The sequence below is a fragment of the Haliotis asinina genome, chromosome 11, assembly GCF_037392515.1.
Source record: "Haliotis asinina isolate JCU_RB_2024 chromosome 11, JCU_Hal_asi_v2, whole genome shotgun sequence".
NCBI classification, from domain to species: domain Eukaryota; kingdom Metazoa; phylum Mollusca; class Gastropoda; order Lepetellida; family Haliotidae; genus Haliotis; species Haliotis asinina.
This window is the reverse complement of record NC_090290.1, coordinates 4,887,387-4,896,316: the sequence shown is the minus strand read 5'-3', so window position 1 is coordinate 4,896,316 and position 8,930 is coordinate 4,887,387. Positions and strand designations below refer to the sequence as shown.

Here is an 8,930-nt window from a genome sequence, read left to right as displayed (position 1 = left end):
TTGTTCAGGTGACAATTGCCTTGCCTTTGCATGTGTGTATGACCGTAGCACCTGATGGGGCAGGATGCACCAAATCTTGGTGTCACCGCACTTTCGTAATGATTCATAAACACTTGCTCATGATGTAGTCTCAGTCGGTCACCAAAACGTACTTGAAATCGGTGATTGTCTTCTGTATTTGTTCCCAGACAAACCAGGAATCATGGTCAGTGCAAATACAGGAACGGAGACCACGATTCTCTATGTTGGCACCATGGTCAGTGCAAATACAGGAACGGGGACCACGATTCCCTATGTTGGCACCATGATCAGTGCAAATACAGGTTGGCACCATGGTCAGTGCAAACACAGGTTGGCACCATGATCAGTGCAAAAACAGGAACGGGGACCACGATTCCCTATGTTGGCACCATGGTCAGTGCAAATACAGGTTGGCACCATGATCAGTGCAAATACAGGAACGGGGACCACGATTCCCTATGTTGGCACCATGGTCAGTGCAAAAACAGGAACGGGGACCACGATTTCCTATGTTGGCACCATGGTCTCACTAAAATCGTTATAACTTAACTGATCAAACCATTAGTTTCATTAATTTTCTTTAAAATCGTAGTTCGTTATAAACGTGTAGAACTGTCCGTTTGTATTGTCTGTGACAGTATATTTACTTTCCCCAAAATCCTTTGTTCGTGTCAGATGTAAAAAGAGCCTGCCAGTGCAACGACGAAAAAGCACTTCTGAACAGTCATTTGAAAACATATAATAATATTCATCCCGTTATTGCAAACGTTTCCGAAACTGTTATATCTGACATTTCAAGCATAGTCACGTGCTCACAAGCCATGCATTTCCCATCGTACTTTCAATATTTATGTCGTTCTGTCGAAATGTTTTTGCCATTAATTTAAGTACATCATCTATTTCTGGAACAATATCCTGTTTTAAACAGGCGTTATGTAGTAATTTGCTTCTCTAATTGCAATCCACGGCATAACAACGGCAGGTGCCCTTTGTTGAAAATACAATATGTAAAATAAAGTTTTATTGATGGGTTCACTGTAATATAGATATCTCAAATTACACAAGCCTTCTATTACTGTTAAATGTGTCAATAATAACAACGCAAACAACGCTTTACATGTACTTTAATAATATTATCCACCAACTGCTACATGACACCCCAATTACACTGGTTGTACGTAGGTTACAACTGCCCGACGCCTCACCGCCATCAAGGAAGTAGAATCAATTTAGATTAACATTCACGCCGTAAAACCAGGAAACTGGGGGAAGTGCAATGCCATGTTTGTTCCGCTCAGGAACACTGACATTCTACAGATATCTTGTGGATGGACTAAAAGACCGTCAGCGTGCTCAGGATGACCACATGGACAGGCTGGACATGCAGCGTCTGACGATATCTCATGGGTAAGTTTGAATTTCGTTTTAAATTTAATACAGTCGGAGTAGTCCATTTTCTTAATTAAACAGAAATATTGGGTTGAAGACGCAAGAAATCGTACCAAGAAAATATTTTGAAACATTGTTTCCTGACAGTAGGTAAACAGATTTGTGTCTTTTCAAAATTATAATGCATTTGGAACATGCCATTAACCGGAACAAATATACCTCGGATATTTATCAAATGTGGTTTGGCTCGAGTTCGAGTCCAGTGGCTGTTCGAGTCCAGAATACTCTCTGCATTTAGATATTCATATGTCTGTGGGTACACTCAACTCTGACAGCACAACTGCAAATAGGTCCCCTGCTTAGGTATCTGTGTCTATATCCATACAAGAGTTTGGGTGGAACTTCTTCACAAAGGAGATCATAGTCACATATCCAACTGATCAGATCATCACGATCTAAAGAGCTGAGATTGAAACATTGAGGTACATTGAGTTTACTTATAATAATAATATATGTTCATGCTGGGGGTATAAATATTATAATAATGTAAACAACATTCGTGCATATTACGTCCCTGTTTTGTTTACCTGCAATACAGGTTCTGAAACAATTATACCCAATACAGTCAGTCCAACTCGAGATTACAACAGTCTCAGAAAAATGAAGGTCTCTAGGTTCCATTGTATTACATTTGATTTAGGAACCATTTTATGTAAATAGTCTTAATTTCAGAGACCAGGTGTTAGTCTAATGTTATTTCCATAACAATAATGAGAAATATTTGACAATCATTGTTGTATTAAATTATTGGGTGTTAATAAGATTCAAGATTTGAGAATGCTTTAGGTTCAGTCGTTTATGGTATGAGTATTTCACCAGTCGCGAGTTTACCTTTGATGGTCTATTAGATTCAAACAGCGAAAGGTACAAAACAGAATGTCGGTCTGCAACGTCAACCACTCTCAAGACATCAGGAATTATTCTCAAGAAATATGCACAGGAACAAACAATTTATTTATATGTGTGCATGTGTCTCTCGAGATTCCTTGAAAAACAATCCAATTATTTACCGTTACTCTATAATCCCTAATTATCTAGTGTTACTCTTTAATCCCTATGTCAATGAAAGGGCTCCATGCAATGATTTAGATGTCACATTAGAGGCACTCACATACCAGGCTAGTACAGCGGTGTGAACACTCACCTCATTCTGTGAAATGTCACTGTCGACATAATTCCTTGTAATATTTAACTGTACATAACTGTTCTGTGATCTGAATTCACGATGTCAATGTAAAAGTGTAAGGCCAGAACAACACTTCTCGACGGGAAGTCGATGGAGGGGTGCGTCCCTTTGGTGTGCCAGAATACTGTGATCATGGACTTGAATCTACATTTTGTCAGATTGTGCGCTACATGGTTTATCTGCATCGTATGTGAATGGGTTTAACAGATGAGGTAACTGTCTAAGACTGGAATTACGATCGGGCGATCATGCGACACTTATGCGCAACACCGTCAACCATTTAAATTATGTATTAGCATAATTGTCATCACAAACCTGTTTGATAGACATGTTAAAATAACACTTGTCCCCCAAAGAATACATAATATATTAGAGGAATATGTTAGAATGGCGAAAGTCAAAACGGTGGTAATGTGATGAAGACATCAAAAGTGCTGAAGTGCTTTAGTCAAACCAAATGGTTTCCAACTTCCACTGCTCGTTTGCTCCAACGCCTGGATGAAATCCTACAAGGGACATTATCGCGTTATCGCGTTGTCATCCACACCTAAACAAGCAAAAAGTGGCAAAATTAACTAAACTGCAGCAATGCACTTTGGCCATTTGCCGCATTGCCGCGCTTTGGTTAACGTTGCCACTCTTTTCCTGTCTTCGTGAGGGAGACAATGTGATAATTATAGGATATTAAACGAGCTTCCCTTTCATATCAAGTTTATGTCCCGAGTGAAATAATTTTGGTTTGTCACGAGCTATTTTTTGTCTACGGGTTTATTTCACTCGGGGCATAAACTTGATATGAAAGGGGAACGAGTTTTGTATCATATTTTGTACCCTCGTTCTAAAAAGTGAAAATATCGTTAAAATAAGGCAATGTTTTGCTTTCCTACATAGATCTAAAACCATGTAACGCGGATTAATACATCATATTGGTCATTGGAATGTCAACCGCTTCACTCCAGGAAAACGTACGCTGCGTAGAGGCAATGTATTTCCCATACGGCGGGAAGGATGCGAATGGATGCGGCAGACAGTGGCAGTGATAGAGATACAAGAACGCCGCTCGTCTTTTGATGTTGTGTGTTACAGTGTAGTCCACACAACATACACGCAGAAGGTATTCAATCTCTTGATATCATTCACAACTCTTCCAACCAACTGTCTGACAATTTTGACAAAATCAATAACTTTTACGGGCGACGCCATATTTGTTTACACTCATGAGAGGTCTACTAGACATATTTGCTTACGTATTTTTATAGATTGTTTTATTTTCGTTTTTATTACAGAAACTTGAGTTATCATAGAATTGAAAATAATGCTAGTAACCACACTAAATGAAATAAATTTGATCTAATTCCATAGAAGTGTTTTCGTTTTACATGCTCTCAGGTGTGAAAACGTGAATGAAAATTATGAATTGAATGAGTGATGAAAGTAGTACCAGTAATGTCAAAGTTCACGCATTAGCCAATCAAATCACTCGAAGGTGTTATGACACATATGTGTCATAACACTTTGTTATGAAACAACTTTGCGAAGTACCACTTGGGTAATAATGTCCTTTCTGGATTCCAGATTTTGGAATGAGATTCATTGGTATCACATAAGCTTCTGAACTCTTAAACTAAATAACGCCGTAGGTATTTCATGTAATAGAAATATGCCAAGACGTTGTCCCTGAGTTGATGCTTCTAGGTTGTTCCATCAAGACCAGGAGGTAACATAGTGTCCTATAACTAAGATTTTATATGTTGTTGTTTTTCACGTTAAATGATGTTTAGGAATGTAACTAATTAAAACGGTTCTTGTTCTCAATACTAGGACCTAACGTCTAGCGACCCTGACGATAGCACAAAGCGACCCTGACGATATGACTATCGTAAGCATATATTTGGGAGCTATAGACAGCTTTGTATTAGGCAATGACAATTCAAAACTTTTTCTGTTTGCTGTCGGTTACATTTAGTTTGTGAGTTAAGTGCCAAATCGGCTCAGGAAATACACCTTCTGTTTTAATCCTGTGGTTTAAAACGTACACTGAAATCGGTGAATTGATATATATTTTCAATTACGTTTTCAGTTTTATATATATATATACACACACACACACACACACACACACACACACACACACACACACACACACACACACACACATATATATATATATATATATATATATATATATATATATTTACTGCTTACAAATGATGTTCGAAATCTCTACCTTGAGAAAACGACGATGCCCAGACTAGAACTAGATTAATGTCAAATCAGTGAGGCGTTGAACAACACACAAACATAGAAACAAACAAACAAAACGATAGAATAGATGTGACATCTGTGGTTATTCTAGAAGTCCCAGGCGAGACTCGTTTCGTCTGGCAACTGTAGTAATGAACATGGACTGATTTAGAGATCAGTAAAACTCGCTTTGTGTCCGCCTAAAAGTGCTATTACTGACTGAAGTGAAGGGCAATGGGCCTTCTTGATATATATAGCGAGTAGCATACCCTGGAAATTGTCAGAAACACTGAGGTAGATTAAGTGGCGCGGGACATTGGGCCAGAAGAGAGGCCCACTGCAGACTGATCGAGTCTCAAGGCGTCTCAAGATTCTGGTTTAGAATCTGATTTTAGCAACATGTGGTAACTGTAATTGGATCAGTAGTCTGATGCATACAACAGCTGTACAGATAGATGCTCATGATTTCAATCACCGGATTGACTTGTTCGGAGTGTATATAAACCAGACACTGATCGTATAGCTATAACATGGCAAAGTGTCTCATTAAACAAGCAGACATGGTGGTGGTTACAAAACTCATTGAAGGCCATTCAGGGTACCAGGTGCAAGCTGGACTGGATAGAAACAAAGTCCTTGCAAGTTGTCAGATTCAGCACCTGAGGACATCTTTAAGGACATTATCGCTGCAGAAAGGGCTCGGCAGTAGGAAGAATAACGCGTTTCTAGGACTGTGAGGCAGTCTATGTGCAAACATTTCTTGCTTTTGTTCCTGTAGCTCACCACAGTTTCATTACAAATGTAATTTGTGTGTTGTCGAAGTGGCTCCAGACTTCTGTTGTCACATGCCGTTGCGAAACGCTCGGTCTGCTGCACACAAGTGCTCGATGTTCTTGCTTGTGGTGAAAATAAGGATGTTGTTGTCTTTGCGATGGAGGGAGGGTTCCCCTGTTTCGGTGAAGGACCACTGTCTCACGGGTCGAATCTCAGGGTGGCAGGGAGTTTGGGAATGGTCTTGTGACGCTGTCTGTACACAGCAAGATGCGACAGGAGGGGCAATGGTCATGTGATCTGGGAACGAATTGTCCATCACATGACATGGCTGGTAATTTCCCTTGGGTGTCTGAAGGAAACATAATGGAATGTCTTGACGGTATTGTAAAACCGTGATTGAAGGGATTGCTGCAGGCAAAATGTGTATTCAGGGAAGTTGTTTTCACATATCTTCCAGATGAAAACTGACAGACAGTCTAACAATGGTGTATCGACGTTGGCGGGATCTACCTAATTCTTCCTGTTATCCCAGGACCCGAAATTGACGGGATCTACCTATTACTTAGAGTTGGGCGAGGACCGGAAGTTGAAGGGATCTACCTAATACTTCGAGTATCCTAGGACCCAGTGTACAATTCAGATTATATCATAACCATTTGTTTATGAATGACAACAAATGGTGATGAAACCAAGCGTTCGGGACAAGGTGAGCGGATCCTGGCGCACCGATCACAAACACTGCAAATGCAAGTCACCTGTAAATCTAAAAGGTACCACTCAATAACATGTGGTTAATGTCGAAATAAGTGACTGCAGCGAACACAGTCTTGTCACTGATCCTTCTCGGTATACTTGATATCACAGCTTTTCAGTGCATGTTGTAGTTCTTTTGATGGTTGTGTCCCATCCCGGATTCGAACATACATCCAAAGAGTATGACACCAAATCGCTAGCACAAAAGCTCAGCCGTCTAACCCACTCAGTCATCTCAGTTCCCACCTAAAGGAAGTCTTTGTGTACCCCTCTGACAAATTGGCATTTGTACTAATGGGTACAAAATAATCATTGGCATTTGTACTAATGGTTACAAAACAATTATGTATTTTACAAGTATCGTCTTCATTCATAACGTACACGCACACACACAAGACAACAATAACCAAACCCAAACAAACAACAAAAAAAAACGAAAAAAAAAAACGAAAAAAATCCCCTAAACACCAGTATGACAAACTTAAAGTGAATTCTGATATCAGTTCGGTTTAACCGAAGCCACATACACAAAGTCACTGTTTCTTATGTCCGTCTGTTTGTTGCAAGGCGTTGTGGGGTAACCTGAAGGTAAAGGGTCTGCTCGTGACGCTGGGGACCCGGGTTCTATTCCCCACATTGGCACAATGTGTGAAACCTGTTTCTGATATGCCTGTGAATTGCTGAAATCGGCATAAAAGCATACTCACTCACTGTTCTTTATAAGCATGTTTGTTAATAAATGTAGTTTAATGGGTTTGGGCTTGACAAAGCTAAACCTGAAAGATAAACACTCCTCAAAACCTATGTGGCTTTCGTGAGACTGGTCATACTTCAGCGAACGCTGGATTTAGCTCTCTCAACAGTCGCAATACACGAGAAACACAATTAAATTTGTGTCTCCATTTAATTTCGTAGAGACAAAAAAACCCAAAAACACCAAAAAACTTACCCCTCCCCAACCCCCCCCCAAAAAAAACAAACAAACCAAAACAAAACAAAAAAACAAAACAATAAAAAACCCAAAACCAAACCAAAACAAACAAAAAAACCCAACCCAACAACAACAACAAAAACCAAAACCAAACCAAAACAAAACAAAAAACAAACACACACACAAAAACAAACAACAAAAAATTAATAAAAAGGAAATTTAACAGATATATGAAATTGTGAATAATGATCTTTTATTCATTGTCACACTGATGTAATATCATTCACAAAAAACCAATATCCTCAACTCATTTTGTCCAGCATATAAGAATTAAACAGTTATCAAGTAACAGAATTTCAGTGTCCATTTCTTTAATTTTGAACCGCGTATTTTTGCATTGGGGTCTTTTTGATTGACTGACTGCCTGTCTGTGTATTACTGCTGGTGAATGACACCAGGAACATCATCCATGTAGTCCATGTTGCCGATGGTGTTGTTGAGGAGGTCGTCTTTGAGCGTCTGTAAACGGGTGTCGATATTCTTGCATTTCCTCTTCCTGGCAAGTTTAGTGAGCTTGTGAGTGCACCACTCGACGTTATTGTTTGTGTGTTGTCGAAGTGGCTCCAGACTTCTGTTGTCACATGCCGTTGCGAAACGCTCGGTCTGCTGCACACAAGTGCTCGATGTTCTTGCTTGTGGTGAAAATAAGGATGTTGTTGTCTTTGCGATGGAGGGAGGGTTCCCCTGTTTCGGTGAAGGACCACTGTCTCACGGGTCGAATCTCAGGGTGGCAGGGAGTTTGGGAATGGTCTTGTGACGCTGTCTGTACACAGCAACAATGTTTAACATGCTTTATCGCATTAATGGATTTTATATTCACGTGATTAACGGCTCTGTAGAATGACGACTCTTTCCTCCCAAACAGACATCTTTAGCTATATCTTCCCAGGTGAGTAACGAAGCAATGACACTACCTGTCAGTCACTATCAACACAAGACCAGTGGATATTTTGTGTGGCGTCTCTATCCCTTTTGAGTTTACATTTTCTTTCGTAAACATCTTTTTGTATATTTGCATTTTTTTTCTTAAGGGGATTGATTTTACCCTTAAGGGAGTTAGTTTATTGATCCTGAGAGGGCAGAGATTACTTCCTTTGGTAATTTCACGCTACAGTGTATCAGTTCTATGATCAGGTTGCTCCAGTGTGATATTTAGGGGAGTGGTTTGTTTGCTACGGAAGCAATGATTTTGAATAAATATAGATGAAGAAGCATCAAGCGGGTCCAGCGTGAAAGGGAGAGGACATACGTTTCAACAGCGGGGAAATCGAAGTCGGAATGCCTTCATCATTTCACTTGTTTCGCTCTCTTGCTGCCTGAGTCAGATCGGGATCACAGAGAAGATGCAGATGGCTTCAGATGGATTTGCTACAGTACGACTTCGGGCCATAGTATTGTTTCCGCTCTCAGCAGTGTTGCGGCAACTGACGGCGGTTGGTAAATACTGAAGTCTAGACCAGACAGTGCAGTAATCAACATCATGACTATCTATTTGACTATTTTTATTAAAAT

The 8,930-nt window shown here is 39.9% G+C and overlaps 1 protein-coding gene across 1 annotated transcript in view; it reads left to right on the top strand.

Annotated features, from left to right (window-relative positions):
• The first annotated feature begins 1,376 nt into the window (after positions 1 to 1,376).
• LOC137256443 (probable G-protein coupled receptor 139) overlaps positions 1,377 to 8,930 on the top strand; it is a 33,073-nt gene continuing 25,519 nt past the window's right edge. Inside the window, exon 1 of the mRNA XM_067794285.1 lies at positions 1,377 to 1,428. The gene's annotated coding sequence lies outside the window, so the exon portion shown is untranslated. The remainder of the gene's footprint in view (positions 1,429 to 8,930) is intronic.